We start from the raw sequence: 22,121 nt of genomic DNA on the forward strand, positions 1-22,121 counted from the left end.
AAGTTTGGAGTAATTTTTAAAAAATATAATAGTGATATTTTGGCTCAAAACCATCTATTGAGCTGGTTTTGGGATTTGAGATTTGGGTTTTGACCAAAATGTAGGCATAGGCAAAATCTATGGCCAAACATGTGTTTGCCAAATAAAACCCAAGTTTATTTTGACAAAATCTATGACCAAACGGGTCCTTAATATCTTCTTTCCAAATTTAAGAAAATACTGTTATAAAGTTAGTAACTAATAATAAATAAATGAGCCTCTTACTGGTGCAGTGGATCTATAGTTTTGGTAAAAATTGCATGGGACGCCCTATTTGGTCGCTCCCTTTTAACTTATATCCGTTTTATTTTTCCGTTTGCATCCATACCCATTTTTTTTTTTTGTTAAAAGCGTTTTAAAAAGACAATTTTGCCCTTCGGGACTATTGATAAAGTTGTAAACTGCATGACAACACTTTAGCATGTTTTGGCATAAGTTTTAGCAAATGAACTAAATAACTTAAGCATGTTTAGTCTGAAATTTTAGCAAATGAACTAAATAACTTAAGTATGATAAGTATGAAGTTTTAGCAAATGAACTAAATAAATTAAGTATGTTTAGTCTGAAATTTTAGCAAATGAACTAAATAACTTCAACATGCATTACTAAAAACTCATTAGAAAATTACATATTGCAGGACAAAAACTTAAGCATGTTTAGTCTAAAATTTTCGCAAATGAACTAAATAACTTCAGCATGTTTAGTCTGAAATTTTAGCAAATGAACTAAATAACTTAAGCATGTTTAGTCTGTATTGCAAGACAAAAATTTAAGCATGTTTAGTCTGAAATTTTCGCAAATGAACTAAATAACTTCAGCATATTTAGTCTGAAATTTTAGCAAATGAACTAAATAACTTAAGCATATTTAGTCTGAAATTTTAGCAGATGAACTAAATAACTTAAGCATGTTTAGTTTGAAATTTTAGCAAATAAACTAAATAACTCCAGCATGCATTAGCAAAAACTCATTAGAGAATTACATATTACAAGACAAAAATTTAAGCATGTTTAATCTGAAGTTTTCGCAAATGAACTAAATAACTTCAGCGTGTTTAAACTGAAGTTTTAGCAAATGAACTAAATAACTTCAGTATGTTTAGTCTGAAATTTTAGCAAATGAACTAAATAACTTTGGCATGTTTAGACTGAAGTTTTGGATAAAACTTATGACAAAACTGTTGAATGGAGGATAAATAACTTCAGCATGCATTAGCATGAAGTTTTAGTTTCAATGTAAAATAACTTCAGCTGCTACTGTAATTGGCTGAAGTTTTATACCATCTCGCGTGCTAATGAATAACCCTTGGTACTGTAAAATAACGTCATCTCCAAAGTCCAAACGTTAGCATGCTGCTAAGTTTATCAGGGCTTGTTTTACAGTATGCTAATGCGAATGAGGTCATCTCCAAAGTAGCATGCTAATACTATCAGGGGTGTAATTGTCATATTATTGTGGATTTTTTATCAACTCGCTACCAAATCAATAATTTTTAAAAATAGGGTACAGGTTAAAAGGTGGCATAAATATAGGGTACGGGTACAAATCCCCCATAGTTTTGAGGACGAATTTTATTGAACTTAGCGATTTTGCTATTAATACAGCGCATTTGAAAGAAAAAGATTACTAACACAGGTTATGATGGAATGATAAGTATTTCTTTATTATTCGAATTTAATCATATTGTGGCTATAGTTGTCTAAGAATATATAAGAAGTAGATAAAAAATAAATTGGATCGTGAAATTAATGATTACTTTTGAATAAATGCCTAGTTTGATGTATAATGTATTTAAGTATATTTAATATATGAGTGATCATTACTCATCTAAGCATGAAAATTTGTCCAGTGTTTTTAAAAATGTATTCATAACTATTTGTCTTTAAATAGAAAATGATATTTTTGTTACCTGATTCAATTATCGTATCAGATTGACTCAGTATTACTTTTTTCGTGAATTCTTGATTTTCAAAATCTGCCTAGCAGAATAATCCAAAAATAAAGTTGTACATAATATACAATATTCTGTTTGTTTTTTTTCAGTAACCGATTGTCAGGTCAGCATGAGTTTGACCCTAATAGGTGCTAAGCTGTCCGTAAATTCTAAGCCGAGTTTCCCTTTTTAATCCTCAGTTGGACCTTTGAATTGATAAATGTAAAATATATATTACCAAAATATGTAGTCACTGTTATAAAATAAAGACTAGAAAAAAAATAAACTGAAGACAAGTATAGAGGGAGATTGATATTTTATTCAACTTTTAAAGTTATGTTCAAAATGAACTGAAAACTCCTCTATTTATAGAAGAAAGGAAGCAGCTGCGAGGTTTTTCAGAAAGCAGCTGCGAGGTTTTTCTTTAGCTGCTTGTAAGTTGTCTGCATGAGCTGCTTGCAACCTGCCTGTTTAATAAGAAACTGCTGCAAATCATTTATTGAGTTGCTTGCAACCTGCCTGCATCAGCTGCTTGTAAGTTGTCTGCATGAGTTGCTTGCAACCTGCCTGTTTAATAAGAAGTTGCTGCAAATCATTTCATTGAGTTGTTTGTAACTTGACTGCATCAGCTGTTTGTAGATAAACTTCAACAGAGTACTAAATGGATAATCTTCTTCAGGAAGATTATCTATAGCAGAGTAATGAATGGACATCCACAATATAATATTTTCATAACAGCTACTTACTTATAGTTAATTTATCTACATTTTTGTTTTGATTTATAGCTTCTATGTTTTGATAATGAGCTCAGTGTAAATAATAAATTTGAATAAATGAACAATTTTATGCATCCAAGTCATTAATTTTGGCTCAAACTTTTTATATATATATAAGTTAGTGGTGGCAAATGGACGGGTTTGGTCAAATCTCGACGGATTAAAAATGGATTGAGCAAAAATGGGTTGGATCTCAACCTGCCCATATTTCATGCGGGTCAAAAATAGGTTGGATGTCAAATGGACGGGTTGAATATAGGTTAACCCATATTATATAAATGTAATATTTTTTCGAGTGCAATTTATAATTTTCCTTTTGCTCAAATTATTTAGTGATATAAGCTTAACTGGAATAATATATACTCATCTTCATCTAAATTTATTCAAATTTGACTATCATATTATAAACTTAAGTTACTCTTTCACAAAATATGACAGTTTTCATTTTAGGAAGAAATGTATCTAATGCACATCAAGCAATATCACTAATAATATATGCCTATGTGCATTTTTCACTTTGTTCATATAATGTCTGCAATCCAATATGAAACTAAACAAATTTAAAAAAAATACTATAAATAGAACGATACTATTTATATTCAAAAATTCACTAATAATATATGACTCTGTACAAATTTAACGTTGAAATATGTGTTCCATAACTAAAAATAAAATACTATTTTTTTTGTCGAAAAAGAAAGTACTCTTTTTACAATATGAAAAGAAAGTACTCATTTTGTTGAAATGAAAGAAAATACTTTTTCTACATCATGAAAGGAAAATATTCATTTTGTTGAGATGAAAGAAAATAATTTTTCTACATCATTTTGTTGAAATGAAAGAAAATAATTTTTTTTACATCATGAAAAAAAAGTATTTTTTTTATTGCAATGAAAGAATACTTTTTTACATCATCAAAAGAAAATACTCATTTTGTTGAAATAAAAAAAACTCTTAAATAATACTTCTATTGAGTTGGGTGGGGGTTGGGATGGTAGGGGTGGGGTAGGGTGGTTTGGGGGTAGGAATGGGTGGGGGTGGGTTGGCAGGGATAGAGAATAGGGCGGGGAACATTGAAAAAGAGTTTCGGAAAATATTTTCCCTTCTCTTTGTAAAAACGAGTTCATGAGGAAAATATTTTTCAAAATATTTAAGCCAACCAAATATGAAAAAATTAGGAAACATTTTCCGTAAAATATTTTCTTCATACCCAACACACCCTTAATGTAAGCATTCTCTTTCTTAACATGTATTCTTCAAGAACAAATGAAAAATTATACAAATTTGCTTCTGCTTCTTAAACTATTTTTGGTATTCAAGTATGCATCTAGAAAGAATAAAGACGCTAAACAATAGTCCCTTTGTTCCAATTTATATAAATTTGTTTGACTAGACACAAAGTTTTAAAAAAATAAAGATTTTTAAAATTTGTGATCCTAAACAAGTCAAAAAGGGGTCCAGAGTATTTGTGTGGTTATAAAGGGTTCTCATTAAGGGTAGAATTGGAAATTTAAGTTAAATTGTTTCCAAATTTAGAAATGGATCATTCTTTTTGGAACAGACAAAAAAAGAAATAGGTTCACATAAACTGAAACGGATGGAGTAGTAAACGATACTTATAATGTTTAGAAGGAAAAAAAAATCCTCACATAGTCAACTATAGTGAGAAAAAACATATGGAGGAAGAGGAGTTGGAATACCTTTTATAGCATTTTCAGTTTAAAATATATGTTGTAAGTATAAGTAGGCGTTTGGACATAAGAATTATAAAATTCAAAAAATGGTGAAATTTTTTTTCAAGTGAAAATGATATTTGAAATTTAGAGTTGTGTTTGGACATAAATTTCAGTTTGGGTTGTTTTTTAAGTTTTGTGAGTGATTTGAATGAAAATTTTGAAAAACAGTTTTTTGGAGTTTTTCAAATTTTCAAAAATTTTCAAAATGCATCTTCAAATGAAAATTGAAAATTTTATGAACAAACGCTGATTTCGAAAAAAAATAATTTTTTTTTGGAAAAAACTTCCTTCAAATTTTATGTCCAAACGGGCCCTAAAAGTACGGTTGAAACTTAGTAAACCAAATATGCTGTAATATAATCTCCAATTTAAACTCATATTCAATTTTTGGATCCGCCTACGCAAGTAGTTTAGTGAATTCCACACAAATACATCGATTTCATTTGGCAAGTAAAATACGATTCTTAAAAAAGTTATGAGTGTGTCTTTCAAGTGTCAAAAATCTATTCTCTTTCCCAAATTATATATTGAATTAATTTAGCCACATTAAAATTACGCAAGCAGCCAATAGATATGTAGTCTAATGACATATGATTGCGTGGCGTGTGAATCTATGGAAGAGAACAGATCATTTATAAATAAGAACATATTTTATTTTTTAAACCTTGAGAGAAAGAATGAAGGAAAAGAAAAAGTAATGTTTTGCACAAGGAAAATTCATTGTATTTGTTTGACAAAATATTGGATTAACCTTGTTGACATTGTAAAACATTTGTTATTTTCTAATATTACATGATTTTAGGCCATTGGCCGCCCCCAAAAGAATGTTTCGTTAACAAAAAGGAAATTATATTCCCTTTTATGAGTAAAGTGTAATTGTCAAGCAACTGCAATAAAACCCTGACTAAACAAAAGAGAAACATAAACAAGAACTCCTTTTAAAATGGCAAATTCTAAGAAAAAGGAAAAAACATAAAGAAGAAGTGTTATTGGAACTATTGATCAAAACAAAGGAAAAGGATGAAACTCATCGTCGTGAAAGCTAATATATCACTACCGACAATTGTGGTGACCTGAATAAATCTCTTAATCATTATATTGGATGCGGTGAATAAAATTTTTTAATCCTTAATTAGAGATTTCAAGTTTAAATTCATAAAATAAAAAAATATTGATATAAAGCATTTTTTCTCAAATAGGTATTATGCCACATATTTTGAATTAATCGAGGCTCTAAAATGGATACTACATTGGAGATGGAACAAAAAACTAAGATATCTTAACTTTTTTCGTTTGGAGAGTTAAAAAAAACTAATAAAATAATAGTTGCAACTTAACTATAGAGCCGCGTTTTATGGTTAAAATAAATGATGATTAGATACGACAAATCCCACCTAAATGACTACTATAATGACAGCTGTTTTCTCTAATTTCTTTAACTAAAAGGTGAGAAAAAAAGGGGCATCCAGATCATGTGCTTAGATAAGCCTTAAAATAATTAATCCATCCAGTTAGGCCTATGATTTGGCTTCTTTTCTTTTTTCACAAAATTAATCAGAAAATAAAGAATATTTAATTAACAGTAATTATTAAACTTGAATTTTATACACACAAAATTCGAATCATGATCTTGTGACCCCTAGTTTTGTCCTTGTACCTATAACTTGGCTACTTATATAATTACGGTCAAACCTCTATATATAACATAGTTTATTTCGATATTTTTTTGTTGTTATAGTGAAGTGTTGTTACATATGATATATATTATAACATAATATAAAAATCGGTTCCGAAAAAAACTTAATTTTTATCGTGAATGACTGTTATATAAGGATTGTTGTGATAGAAATGTCTGGTTGTAATTATATGACCCTTATTTATTTTTTATTGTATCTATAGCTTGGCTTCTTATATTATATAACTAATATAATTATTAATATTCTTGTAATCATGATAACATAGAAATGAGAAAAGGCTTATGATAACAACTTTTAATAATATTTTTATTCTAGGATCTTTCGTCTTTTAAACCAAAGGCATAAGCATTAGAATCTCGAAAGCATGTGCTTCATTATGGACAAATCGATAAATTAATGGAAGTTTATTCATCTAATGATCTTATCCTTTTATTTGAAGCGAGTTTAACTTATCTTATAAATCGGTAACACGAAAGAATTTTAAGATATTTATCTATATCTATATTTATATTTATTTATATTTATACTATATTAAAAGTACGAAGGCTCTTAGCGAAATGTCGTTCGCCTTTTTCACCCTCGAAAATTGAATTCACACTAGACAAAATAGTCATTTTAATTATTTTCCTAATATTTAGGACTTTGAAATTTACTAAAATTTTAATTATTAAATATTTCCTTATTTGAAAAATATGTATGCGAATCATTAAGATTTTAAAAGATTCTTAATTTCCTTATATTTTATTATTTAAGATTTTCCAAATATCTAGGACATGAATTCAACTTCACTACAATTATGAATTGTAATTACGAAAGTTAAATCATTAGGACTTTAAATTAGAATGAATTTACATTTTGGTTTCCACTTTCCACATTAAACACTCTTTTCTCTAATTAAATAAATATATTCAAATTGTTAGGTTGCTCAATACCATTGCCGCACAGAAGAAGGCTTAGAAGTTATGCTGTAGTTATTTGTCGGCTTACATAGATTTCTGTCGTAAACCTTGAAATCCTTATTTTTTAGCAATTTATATTACTTTTTTTGTAGTTTAAATTTTTTAAATTCATGGCTATTAGACTGTCACATGAAAGCTTACTTCATTTTTTTTTTTTTTTTTTTTTACATAGAACGCTTTACTTGACTTTACTATTATTTTCAATTACCATATTTAACCAAAAGTTTACGATACTACTAAAATTTCAATTTTCTTCTTACTTGGGAATATTAATTCAGAGTTACACACATTAACAGTAAAACATACTGGCAGCCAAGTTGCTGCTAGCCTTCCTCACCGTTAAGACATGATCCAAACCCTCTATTGAGTTAGAAGGTATTCAATGGACTATAACTATTGTCTTAATCTTTCTCTTGGATGTCTCTTCTTTCCCAAGTTTCCCTTGTCATCATTTGTCACTATTTCCTGGTTATTTGCACTATTATACTTTAGCCTTATGAAACATCTTATTTATTTCCGCTCGTGCATTACGTTTTCACATATCATTTTGTGAGGATCCTTTGCTGAGTTAGTTAATTATTAATGTGATTTTTTTTTTCATGAACTTGCTTTTATAGCTCAAATACATATTTAATAATCAAATTTATGTGATTTTTTAAAAGTTTATGCATACCGACGGGGTTCACGCGCAACGCGCGTATCATGAGACTAGTTATTATAAAAGCACGAATATTTCATGCTAAATGTTGGATCACTAAAATATTCCTAAAATATTGATCGACTTTTATGCCTTTAAAAAATTAAAGTATTTCTTTAAAAAGTAATTCCATGTTGGATAAAATCTTAACATTTAAAACTTTACTCAATTAGAAATTACATGGGTTTTTAATCTTAATTCAATCAAACTTCTCACATGTTAATGTCCACCTATTCTGAAGTTGTGATGGCCCAAAGGGTCATCTTATGAATTAAGATTCTATTCTGAGCCCGTTAGCCTTAAAAATCTTATTTTTACCCTCCACAATTTACGTGCATAGTCCGGGCAGGTTTCCGGAAAGCTTTTATGTTGAAAACTAATGAAAATAAGAATTTTTGCCTTAAAAGTTAATTTTAGTTAATTTCGATCAACATTTTTAGTAAACGGGCTCGGATCCGTACTTTGACGGTCCCGGTGGTCCGTATCGAATTATGGGACCTGGGCGTATGCCCGAAATCGAATTCGGAGGTCCCTAGCTTGAGTTATGAATTTTTGATGAAAATTAAAAGTTTAGAAATTATTTATTTTTAAGAATTGATTAATATTTGGCATTGTAAGTATCGGGTCCGTATTTTAGTTCCGGAGCCCGGTACAGGTTCATTATGATATTTAAGACCTGTCTGGAAAATTTGGTGAGAAACGGAGTTGATTTGACGTGATTCGGACGTCCAGTTGAGAAAATAGAAATTTTGAAGTGTTCTTGAGAATCTCATTTGATTTGGTGCTAAATTCATAGTTCTAGGTATTATTTTGGCGATTTGATCGCACGAGCGGGTCCGTATAATATTTTTAGACTTGCGTGCATGCTTGGTTTGGAGCCCCGAGGGCTCGGGTGCCATTCGGGCGATGTGCGAGTTGAGTTCAAACCTCAACAAGGCTGCTGGTGCACCAAATCTGGTGTTCCCACACCTGCGAGCCTTTGGTCACAGGTGCGAGCGATAGCCCCACAGGTGCGACCCAGGCCTGGACTTCATTTTTTCGCAGATGCGGACTTCTCTCCGCAGGAGTGGGACCACAAAAGCGGAACTCTGTCCGCAGGTGCGACCCCAGTTGGCCCAGTCCTTTTCCGCAGAAGCGCATGTGCGGATGCGCAGGTGCGACCAAAACACCGCAGGTGCGAAGGTCGTTGGGCAGTGAGTTTATTTAATTCGGACTCCAGCCATTTTTCATCTCGTTTCAAAAGGATAGGAGGCCTAGGGCGATTTTTCAAAGACATTTGCTTCCCCAAATCATAGGTAAGTGTTCCTTAACTCGTATCTTTCAATCTTTTACTTCATTTTACAAGAATTCAACCTAAAATCTAGAGTTTTTAAGGTAAAATTAGGGGTTAGGGCAGAAACTAGAGATTTCAAAAATTTGAGAATTTAGACCCCAATTTGAGGTCAGATTCCAAAACTAATTACATGTTCGGGCTCAGGGGTGAATGGGTAAAAGGATTTTGGTCCGAACCTCGGATTTTGACCAAGCGGGCCCAGGGTCGATTTTTTGACTTTTTGGAGGAAAATTTGAGAAATTTAATTTATGAAATATAATTACTTCCTTTAACAATATTTGATATTATTGAGTCATTTTTGAATAAATACGAGTGATTTGGAGGTGAATTCCAAAGGAAAAGCTGTGATTGAGAATTAAGTGGCTTTCGGAGCGAGGTAAGTGTCGTGTCTAACTTTGGCTTGAGGAAATAGGTATTATGTGTTCATTTGCTACGTGTTTGGTTGTTAAATACGATATATAGGTGAGGTGACGAGCATCTATGCGTCGTTGTCGAGTCATAGCATGCGAGTGAAATTCTATTCTTGTCTATTTTGTAGCCTTAAATTCTACTATCCATGCTTATCGGGTTATTTGAAATGATGGGTGACTCATACCTGGTTTCACTGAGATTTGGTAACTTTCGAATATTGATTCAAGGTTGAGATTACATTATGCTATTGATTATGGGTAAAATACTGATTTCTTTGTGATACCCTTATCTATCCGTTGTTATTAATTTTGTGATTGGTGAGGACGAATGTAAAGCACGAAGGGTGATACCGTGCATGCATTATTTATATTGTGAGTAAGAGTGTAAAGCATGAAGGGTGATGCCGTGCATGCATAATTTATATTGTGAAGAAGAGTGTAAAGCACGAAGGGTGATGTCGTGCCGTTCTGTTTATTTATTTGGTGAGGTTGAGAGTAAAAGCACGAAGGATGATGTCGTGTCGTTGTATTTATTTATTTGGTGAGGTTCAGAGTAAAAACACGAAGGGTGATTCCGTGCAGTTTTCCTTTGCTGTTTTAATTGCTCAATTCGTTTAAGGATTTTCTGTTTAATTCTGTTTTTTCATTATTCTCACTCTTTATGTTGTATTCCCCCACTGTATGTCCCCTTCCCATTATTTCTGCGTTATTGCTTTATTTACTGTTATTGCCACTAGCATGATTATACTGTTCAGGTTATATGTGGGTGTCTTGTCCTAGCCTCGTCACTACTTCGCCGAGGTTAGGCTCGACACTTACCAGTACATGGGGTCGGTTGTACTGATGTTGCACTCTGCACTTTCTGTGCAAATTTTAATACCGGCTTAGGTTGATTGAGATTTGCTACTGGTCCACTTTCCGGAGACTCAAGGTAGATCTGTCGGCGTTTACAGACCTTGAAGTCCCCGTCTATCTTTTATGTCCTACTGTTTTCTTTCATTCAGACAGTTATATTTCTTTCAGACTATTACTTGTAGTAAATTCTAGAATGCTCGTGCATTGTGACTCCAGATTCGGGTAGTAGTAATTAATACAGTTTTATAATATTCCGCACTTAATATATTTCATCTTAGTTAATTATTGTTATTTACTGCATGGAAATAAGGAATTAGTTTAACGATTTTTCTAACGTTGGCTTGCCTAGCAAGTGAAATGTTAGGCGCCATCACGGTCCCGTCGGTGGGAAATTTCGGGTCATGACAGTTGGTATCAAAGCCCTGGGCTACATAGGTCTCATGAGTTACGAGCAAACTTAGTAGAGTTTGAAGGATCGGTACGGAGACGTCTGTACTTATCTCTTAGAGGCTATGAAGTTTAGGAACAAGTTTCACTTCTATTCTTCTCTATCGTGCGATTTTGGTTTCTCAATACTGATTTACCTCTTCTACTCTTATTCTCTCGCAGATAGTGAGAATACGTACCGCTTCCTCAGCTGAGCAGCAGCCAGAGCCTCCAGTGGCAGCTCCTACGCGGGGCAGAGGTCGAGGCCGAAGCCGTGCCAGAGGCCGAGGCAGGGGCAGGGCTCAGCCTAGAGCCTGAGCAGCAGCCCCAACAGTGGAGTCTCAGATAGAGCTTGACGAGAAGGTTCCAGCCCAGACTGTTCCTGCCAGACCATCTCAGGTTCCGGAGGGGTTCATTGCTGCCCCAGTACTTCAGGACGCTTTGGTCCGTTTGGTGGGCCTTATGGAGAGTGTGGCCCAGACTGGCGCATTTCCCATGGCACCAGCAGTCTCTCAGGCTGGAGGAGGAGCCCAGACTCCCACCACTCCCGCTCCGGAGCAGATAGCTCCCCAGTATCAGGCTCCAGCAGCTCAGCCAGTCGGATTAGTTCACCCGATTATTGCGGCACAAGTCGGAGATGGGCCAGCTATATCTTCCGAGGCTTTATGGAGATTGGACAGGTTTATCAAGCTCTTTCCTGTTCACTTCAGTGGTGCTCCTTCAGAGGATCCCCAGGAGTATCTTGATAGCTGTCACGAGGTTTTACGGAACATGGGTATAGTGGAGACCAATGGGGTCGATTTTGCTGCATTTTAGATGACTAGTTCCGCCAAGAAATAATGGAGAGATTACTTGTTGACCAGACCAGCTGGGTCGCCTGCTCTTACTTGGGACCAGTTCTCTCAACTCTTCATAGAGAAGTTTCTGCCTATCATATTGAGAAAGGAGCGTCGCCGTCAGTTTGAGCGTCTCCAGCAGGGCAGTATGACTGTTACTCAGTATGAGACCCGTTTTGTGGATTTGGCCCGTCATTCTATTCTTCTGCTTCCCACCGAGAGAGAGGGGGTGAGGAGGTTTATTGATGGACTTGCTCAGTCTATCAGATTGCAGATGGCTAAGGAGACTGAGAGTGAGATTTCTTTTCAGGCGGCTGCTAATATCGCAGACGAGTCGAACTGGTTCTTACTCAGGAAGGTCAGGGGTCTGACAAGAGACCTCGTCATTCCGGTGAGTTCAGCGGTGCCTCACCTAGAGGCAGGAGTACTTTTGGTAGAGGCCATCCTCCCAGGCCGTTTCATTCAGCGCTCCAGGCATCCCACGGTGCTTCAGGTGGTCGTGGCCCTCCGATGCATTATTCCGACCAGCTAGCCTACAGTGTACCACCAGCTCCTATTAGGGCACCTCCACTCCAGAGTTATCAAGGTGGTTATTCAGGTCGACAGGGCCAGCTTCAGGGTCATCAGTCACAACAACCGAAGTTATGTTATACTTGTTGTGATCCGAGGCACATTGCTAGATGTTTTTCTCGAGCAACGGGCAGCTCACAACATTAGAGTTCGTGTGCCATGGTTCCGGTACCAGTTGCTGCACTACCTGCTCAGCCAGTCAGAGGCAGGGGTCAGACAACCAGAGGTAGAGGCCAGACTGTTAGAGGTGGAGGTCAGGCCGTTAGAGGTGGAGACCAGCCAGTTAGAGGCTGTCCTAGGGACGTAGTTCAGGGTGGTGGGGCCCAACCCCGGTGTTATGCTTTCCCAGCCAGGCCTGAGGCTGAGTCATCTGACGTTGTTATCACAGGTACTGTTTCAGTTTGTAGTAGAGATGCTTCAGTTCTATTTGATCCGGGATTTACTTACTCCTATGTGTCATCCTATTTTTCTTCCTATTTGGTTGTGTCCCGTGATTCTTTGAGTGCTCCTGTGCATGTGTCCACACCAGTAGGAGATGCTATTGTTGTAGATCGTGTTTATCGTTCGTGTGTGGTCACCCTTGGGAGTCTTGAGACTCATGTAGATCTTCTACTTCTCGACATGGTTGATTTTGATGTCATACTGGGTATGGATTGGCTGTCACCTTATCAGGCTATACTAGATTGTCATGCCAAGACGGTGACCTTAGCCTTGCAGGGGTTGCCTCGATTAGAGTGAAGAGGGAATCTTGGCCATTCGTGCTTTACACTCTTCCTCACAATATAAATAATGCATGCACGGCATCACCTTTCGTGCTTTACACTCTTCCTCACTATATAAATAAATCACGCACGGCATCACCCTTCGTGCTTTACACTCTTCCTCACAATTTCAGAGAATCAATAACAACGGATAGAGAGAAGTTTCACAAAGAAATTAATATTTTATCAATAATTACTTTCACAATTTAGCATCTCAACCTCGAACTAATATTCACAATTTTATCAACCTTGGTGGAACCGGATACAAGTCTCCCAACATTTCAACAACAACAATAAGCATGGATAACAAGATTTAAGACTACGAATTTGCAAGAATGGAATTTCACTCGCATGCTATGACTCGACCACAATGCATAGATGCTCGTCACCTCAACTATACATCGTATTCAACAATAAAACACGTAACAATTACTCACACAATACCTATTCCCTCAAGCCAAAGTTAGACACAACACTTACCTCGCTCCGAAGGCCACTTAATTCTCAATCACAGCTTTCCCTTTGGAATTCACCTCCAAATCACTCTTTTCTATTCAAAAATGACTAAATAATATCAAATATTGCTAAAGAAATTAATTATATTTCATAAATTAAATTTTCTAAATTTTCCTCCAAAAGGTTGAAAAATTGACCTCGGGCCCGCTTGGTCAAAACCCGAGGTTCGGACCAAAATTATTTTATCCATTCACCCCCGAGCCCGATTATGTAATTAGTTTTAGAATCCGACCTCAAATTGAGATCTAAATCCTTAAATTTCAAAATTCCTAAGTTCTACCCAAAAATCATAATTTCACCATAAAAATTCTAGATTCTTGGTTGAAATCTTGTTATAAGATGTAAAAGATTGAAAGAAAAGAGTTGGGAATCACTTACCTATGATTTGGGAAAGATTTGGTCTTTGAAAAAATGCCTCATAAGGTTTAGGATTTTGAAAATATGAAGAATGAATGAAAAATCCCGTCTAAGCCCCTTTTACTCAACTGCAGGTATCGCAATTGCGACCTGAGCTTCGCAAATGCGAAGCTCGCAATTGCGAAGGAACAATCGCAATTGCGATGCCCTTCACAATCCCGCTGCCTTCACAAATGCGAGGAAAGTGTCGCATTTGCGACCACTGAACCTCGCAAATGTGAGTAAATATTCGCATTTGCGAACTTGCCCTTCCCAGACTCCCTTCGCAATTGCGAAGGTAACCTCGCAAATGCGAGAACTGCTGGCCCAGGCTTCTGATCGCAATTGCTATGAAAGCCTCGCAATCACGGACCTGTTATGTTCGTATTTGCAATGCCTGATATCGCAATTGCGAGATCAGAGGCCTGCAACATATTCAGTTATACCAGCACAATTTCTAAGTTTAAAACATCCTGTGGTATATCCGAAACTCACCTGAGCCCTCGGGGCTCCAAACCAAACATGCACACAAGTGTAAAAACATCATACGAACTTGCTCGCGTGATTAAATCGCCAAAATAACATCTAAAACTACGAATTTAGCACCAAATCAAATGAAATTCTCAAGAATACTTTAAAATTCATATCTTCTCAATTGGACGTCTGAATCACGTCAAATCAACTCCGTTTCTCACCAAAATTCACAGACAAGTCTTAAATATCATAATGAACCTGCACAGGGCTCCGAAACTAAAATACAGACCCGATACTAACAAAGCCAAATATCAATTAATTCTTAAAAATATATAATTTTCAAACTTTTAATTTTCATCAAAAATTTATAACTCAAGGTAGTGACCTCCGAATTCAATTTCGGGCATACGTCCAGGTCTCATAATTCGATACGGACCTATTGGGGCCGTCAAAGTACGGATCCGGGCCCGTTTACCAAAAATATTAACCGAAATCAACAAAAATCAAATTTTAAGGTAAAAATTCTTATTTTCATTAGTTTTCAACATAAAAGCTTTCCGCAAACTTGTCTGGACTGCGCACGTAAATCGAAGAATATAAAAATGAGATTTACAAGGCTTAAGAGATCATATTCGAGTTCTAAAACATAAGATGACCTTTTGTAAGGCTTAAGAGCTGAGATTCGAGTTCTAAAACATAAAATGACCTTTTGGGTCATCACAAGAAGTCTCTGTAATAATAAAAAGTACTAGAAAGTGTTAATAGCCAGAGCAAAATCTATTAGTTATGATTTATATTAATTTTATCAAATGTCTTTGAAGGGACTATGATTTATATGATTAATCCTTTATGAAAAAGAAAATCACAACTACCTAATAAAAGATTTTAAAAAGAAATCACAACTACCTAATAGAAGATTAAAAAAAGTATAGTTTACAAATACACGAATTGCTAAAACATGATCAAAATAATGCATCCACGTAGATTATTTTAAAAAGAAAAAACAAAAGAAAAGAGGAATCGAACACTAATCGTATGGCTTTTATATATGTATTGAAGAATCTAAGGAACAAAAAAATACTAATGACCAAAATTTATTTTTGCTTAAACACGTTTTTAAATGTTTGACAAACGACAATGCTCAAGATATTCGTGCAAAGCACGAACATAAGAACTAGAAATAATTTAATTTTTAATAATTTAGATTAATAGATAGGAACTAGAAATAATTTGACTGAAATATCTCCGAGATATTAATAGACTCTTATACCCTTTAGAGCTAAATTTTATTTCATACAAATAATTTCGTATTGGATAAAATTATAAAATTTAAAATTGAGAACTTTGCTTTGAAGAATCAGCGTTCATGAAGGAAACTTCTTGTCGAAACTCTCTCGATTTTAATAGGAAATTGTTGCATGTCTACTGTTCCGATTTTTTTGTATGTCATTTTTAATAGGAATTCATTGCATGTATTTACTTCCTACTTTCTTTTCAAAACACTATCTCCATCAATTCTTCAAAGTACCCGAATAAGAGATATGTTCTTTATCAAATTAGTTCTCTCTGTATACATATATGTATATTCTATTAATATATATACGTTATTCCATGCCAATCATGACAATTAATATTATTTATAATTAGATTATATTTGTTTTATGAGGTTTTAAGTATTATTAGATCTTATCCACTTAATACTTTTTAATTATAAAATGGAATCTAGGGTATATTCTTATATGTTTTAACCCATATTAATATTGGGGATTGGGCAAGCATCTCTATATTGTATTTATTATCATTGCACAAAAAGTTTTGGAAACTCTAACCGAACAAATTAAAAGCATATCAATTATTTTTTTTTGTACACGTTTATTTTTTGGGATAATTTTAGAGATCTTTCTTCATATTTTGTTTCGTAAGCTTAACCGTCCATATGGTTTTCAATATTATGCTTATCTCCCTTATAATTTTAATTTGTTTGAAGCGGTTCTTTTAGCTTATTTATTATTAAAATAAAAAGTATAATTTGACTAATTTACCCTTACTATTATACTTTTTATTTAACTATATTTTACAAACAACTTTTATGAATATTTACGTCTAATCATTAACGTGCAACGCACGTTTATAAAGACTAGTTATTATAGAAGTATGAATACAATGTTAGTATACCAAAATATCCCTATAATAATGATGGACTTTAATTACGTGTTGGACAAAATTGTAACTTTATAACCTGTTCCTAATATGAATTTGCATAGAATTGTAATACCAATCAATTAGTGTCCTTTACCTATTGCGGCAAAAATTAAATTATTTCTTCAATACAATGCACAAAAATCGTAAACTAAAACAGATTCATCTTAAAAGTCAAATAACTCTAGGGTACAGTTGTCATCAAAATTGATTTACTTTTTAGTTTGTTAGGTCCGTGTTTATTATCCATGATTTGTTTTATATTTGTTTTAGAACAAAGACTAAAAAGTCATGTGAAATCCAAGTTAAAATATCTAATCACTGAATCTAAAGACACGGTAGGTTTAGAAGTTTTTTCTAAAAATGAAAAACTTTAGTAGGCGGTAGGACACAGTTTTCTCTATAAAAAACATGTATCTATATCTATATCTTTTAATATATATCTATTGACGTGCTACAGTGGCTTTTAAGCCAAAATATTCAGTGATAGAATTGTAATACTTCGAAGTTTAATAATACAGGACTTTGAAGGTTTTATAATTCCTTTAAATTTGATTTTTCCCTCTATCTTCCTTTGGAGTATAACAACTCGATATAGTCACCTCTGCCGGTGAAATTTAATCTATTTATATTACTATTATTTGTCACGATCCGAAATTTTCACATTCGAACCGTGATGGCGACTAACATTTCACTTGCTAGGCAAGCCAACGTTAGAATAATATTATCCATTTTAAAATAACTTTTAAATTTATTACTAACAAAGAAACAAATGCGGAAGTAAAGTCTGAAATATAGTGAATAATCCATAAAAATAACGGTGTCTAAATACCATCCCAGAATTGGTGTCACAAGTAAACGAGTTTCTAGAATAATACAAATAAAGGTCTGAATAAAATAAAGCTGTCTGAAAACAAACACACAGCTAAAGTAAAGTAAACGGGGATTTCAGAACTGCGGACGCCGTACAGTTATACCTCAAGTCTCCTCTGGTAGCTGAAATCCGAGCAAGTCTATGATACGCCGCTGGGACCAACTCTGAAATCTGCACAAGAAGTGCAGAGTGTAGTATCAGTACAACCGACCCTATGTACTGGTAAGTGCCGAGCCTAACATCGACGAAGTAGTGACGAGGCTAAGGCAGGTCACTTACATTAACCTGTACGCAATAATAGTAATAACTACAATAATAAAATTAAATCAGGTAACTCATTTCTAACTCAGCAGTCATAACCAATTATTATGTCAATCAATTTCCGTTGCAGCGTGCAACCCGCTCCCACAACATATTGATTTTCAATCCTCCCATATATTTATTTTAATCAAGTATATATAGACTTTTAAATAAGTCTGTTGCGGCGAGCAACCCGATCCACCAATATGGACTTTTAAACAAGTCTATTGTGGCATGCAACCCGATCCCCCAATATGGACTTTTAATAAGTCTGTTGCGGCGTACAACCCGATCCCCCAATATAGACTTTTAATAAGTCTGTTGCGGCGTGCAACCCGCTCCTCCAATATATCCATTTACCAATTCTTATAGAAGAAATTATCCCAATAAATGCAATAATTAATATAAAATTTTTAAGACAACAAGCATACAATAATTCTGATTTAATTATGAAACAAACAATGACAAATAACAATTTATTATGGAAATCAGGGAGAAAATAGGATGTTTACTATTTAATATGCTAAGTGTCAAGTAGCAATTAATGCACATAAATCAAATCAGCATGTAGCAATTATTGCAGGAATTCAAGAATTAATATTTGACAAATAATAAGAGAGAAACAATTATCATAACAATTAATTCGTGTATTAAAACAAATTTAAGATTTTCAAATAATTATGCAAATAATTAATTTGACGACGTATAGACACTCATCACCTCGCCTATACGTCGTTCACATGCATTTCACATAACAAATAATTTAAGGATTTTATTCCCTCGAGTCAAGGTTAACCACGACACTAACCTCGCTTTGCAATTTCAATCAATTACTCGACCACAACTTTTTCTTTTAAATTTGTCTCCAAAAGTTTCAAATCTATTCACAAACAATTCGATATACTCAATACGAATCATATGAATTAATTCCATATGAATTTACTAATTTTCAAGATAAAATCCGAACTTTACTTTAAAGATTGACAGTGGGACCCACGTCTCAAATCTCGGAAAAACTTAGGAAATTCGAACACCCATTCCGAGACAAGTTCAACCATATAAAAATTATCAAATTCCGATGTCAAATGGACCTTCAAATCTTAAGTTTTTATTTTTGGAAGATTTTATAAAAATCTGATTTTTCTCCCAAAATTTCACGGATTCATGATATAAATGAGCATGGAATCATGAAATATAATCAATATAGGATAAGGAACACTTACCCCAATGTTGTTCCGTGAAAATCGCCCGAGAATTGCCTTCTCGAATTTTTACCCTTCGCGAACGCGGTCAGCGCCTCGCGTTCGCGAAGCACAAATTTGTGCTGTCCAATTTTACCCTTCGCGAACGCGAGGCCTATCTCGCGAACGCGAAGCTTGCCCGCGAAGGCAAATTTGTCTCCGATCATTTACCCTTCGCGAATGCGAGGCTTCAATCGCGAGCGCGAAGCTTTGCACCTCGACCCTTCGTGAACGCGTTCCCTCTGTCGTGAATGCGAAGCACAAAATGTGCTAGTCCAATTTACTCTTCGCGTTCGCGAGAGTACCTTCGCAACCGCGAAGACGAACACACTAGAAGACTGAAGTCTGCAGCAAACCAGATTTTTCTAAGCCCGAAATCATCCCATAGCCTATCCGAAACTCACCCGAGCCCTCGGGGCTCCATACCAAATATGCACCCAATTCCTAAAATATCATACAAACTTGCTCGCGTGATCAAATTGCCAAATTAACACCTAGAACTACGAATCGGACACCAAATCAAAGGAAATTTTCAAGAAAACATTAAAACTTATATTTTTACAACCGGACGTCCGAATCACGTCAAATCAACTCCGTTTCTCACCAAATTCGGCAGATAAGTCATAAATACTATGGTGGACCTATACCGGATTTCGAAACTAAAATACGAACCCGGTGTCAATAAATCCAATATCAGTAAATTCTTAAAAATCATTAATCTTTCAAACTTTTAATTTTTCATCAAAATTCTATATCTCGGGCTAGGGACCTTGGAATTCGATTCCGGGCATACGCCCAAGTCCCAAATCACGATACGGACCTACCGAAATTGTCAAAATATTGATCCGAGTTCGTTTGCTCAAAATGTTGACCAAAGTCAACTCAGTCGAGTTTTAAAGCTCTATTTCACATTTTAATCAATTTTTCACACAAAAACTTTCTGAAAAATTATACGGACTGCGCATACAAATTGAGGAATGATAAATAGTACTTTTAGAGGTCTTAGAACATAAAATTACTTATTAAATTTAAAGATGACACTTTGGGTCATCACATTCTTCACCTCTAAAACAAACGTTCGTTCTCGAACGGAGTTAGAAAAAGTACTTGAGCTGGAGAAAAGGTGTGGATATTTACTCCACATATCCGACTTGGACTCCCAGGTAGATGCCTCTGCCAACTGACCTCTCCACTACACTCTAACTGAAGGATAACTCTTAGACCTCAACTGCCGGACCTGCCGGACTAGAATAGCCACCGGCTCCTCCTCGTAAGTCAAATCTTTGTCCAATTGGACTGAGCTGAAACTTAACACATGGGACGGAACACCATGATATTTCTGGAGCATAGACACATGGAACACCGGATGAACCGCTGATAAACTAGGTGGTAATGCAAGCATGTAGGCTACTTCATCTACCCTTTCAAGAATTTCAAAGGGTCCAATATACCTAGGGCTCAACTTTCCATTCTTTCCGAACCTCATTACACCTTTCATAGGTGAAACCCGGAGCAATATTCTTTCTCTAACCAAGAATGCAATATCACAAACTTTACGGTCGGCATAACTCTTTTGCCTAGACTGAGCTATGCAAAGTCGATCCTGAATAATTTTGACCTTATCCAAGGCATCATATACCAAATCGGTACCCAACAACCGTGCCTCTCCCGGTTCAAACCAGCCAACTGGCGAACGACATCGCCTTCCGTATAATGCCTTATATGGAGCCATCTGAATGCTCGACTGGTAGTTATTATTATAAGCAAACTCCGCAAGTGGAAAAAACTGATCCCAAGAACCTCCAAAGTCTATAGCACAAGCGCGAAGCATATCTTTCAATATCTGAATAGTGCGCTTGGACTGTCCGTCTGTCTGTGGATAAAATGATGTACTCAACTCAACCCGCGTGCCTAACTCATGCTATACAGCCCTCCAGAAATGTGACGTAAACTGCGTACCTCGATATGAAATAATAGACACAGGCACACCGTAAAGGCGGACAATCTCACGAATGTAAATTTCAGCTAACCTTTTTAAAGAATAGGTAACTGCCACTGGAATGAAATATGCTGACTTGGTCAACCTGTCCACAATGACCCAAACTGCGTCAAATGTTTCTCTAAGTCTGTGGGGGTCCAACAACAAAATTCATAGTGATACGCTCCCATTTCCACTCAGGAATTTCTAACTTTTGAAGCAAACCACCGGGTCTCTGATGCTCGTACTTCACTTGTTGACAATTCAGACACCGAGCTACACATGCAACTATATCTTTTTTTATTCTCCTCCACCAATAAAGTTACCGCAAATCTTGATACATTTTGGCGGTACCTGGATGAATAGAATACCCGGAACTGTGTGCCTCTTCAAGAATTAATTCACGAAGCCCGTCAACATTAGGCACACAAATACGACCCTGCATTCGCAGAACTCCATCTTTCCCTACATCAACCTTTTTGGCATCACTGTGCCACACTGTGTCCTTAAGGACAAGTAAATGAGGATCATCATACTGCCGCTCTCTGATGCACTCATATAAAGAAGACCGAGCGACTATGCAAGCTAGAACCCGACTAGGTTCTGAAACATCTAACCTCACGAACTGATTAGCCAAGGTCTGAACATCTACAGCTAACGGCCTCTCACCAACCGGAATATACGCAAGACTGCCCATACTCACAACCTTTCTACTCAAAGCATCGGCCACCACATTGGCCTTTCTGGGGTGATATAAAATGGTGATATCATAGTCTTTCAACAATTCCAACCATCTTCTCTGCCTCAAATTAAGATCTTTTTCTTTGAACAGATACTGAAGGCTACGATGATCAGTAAATACCTCACACGAGACACCGTAGAGATAATGCCTCCAAATCTTCAGCGCATGAACAATGACTACCAATTCTAAGTCATGAACATGATAATTCTTCTCGTGAACTTTCAACTCATGCGACGCATATGCAATCACCCTGCCATCTTGCATTAATACTGCACCAAGCCTAATGTGAGATGCGTCACAATATACCGTATACGATCCGAACCTGTGGGTAATACTAACACTGGCACTGTAGTCAAAGATGTTTTGAGCTTCT

This window comes from Nicotiana tabacum, chromosome 9 (genome assembly GCF_000715075.1).
Source record: "Nicotiana tabacum cultivar K326 chromosome 9, ASM71507v2, whole genome shotgun sequence".
Classification (NCBI taxonomy): Eukaryota; Viridiplantae; Streptophyta; class Magnoliopsida; order Solanales; family Solanaceae; genus Nicotiana; species Nicotiana tabacum.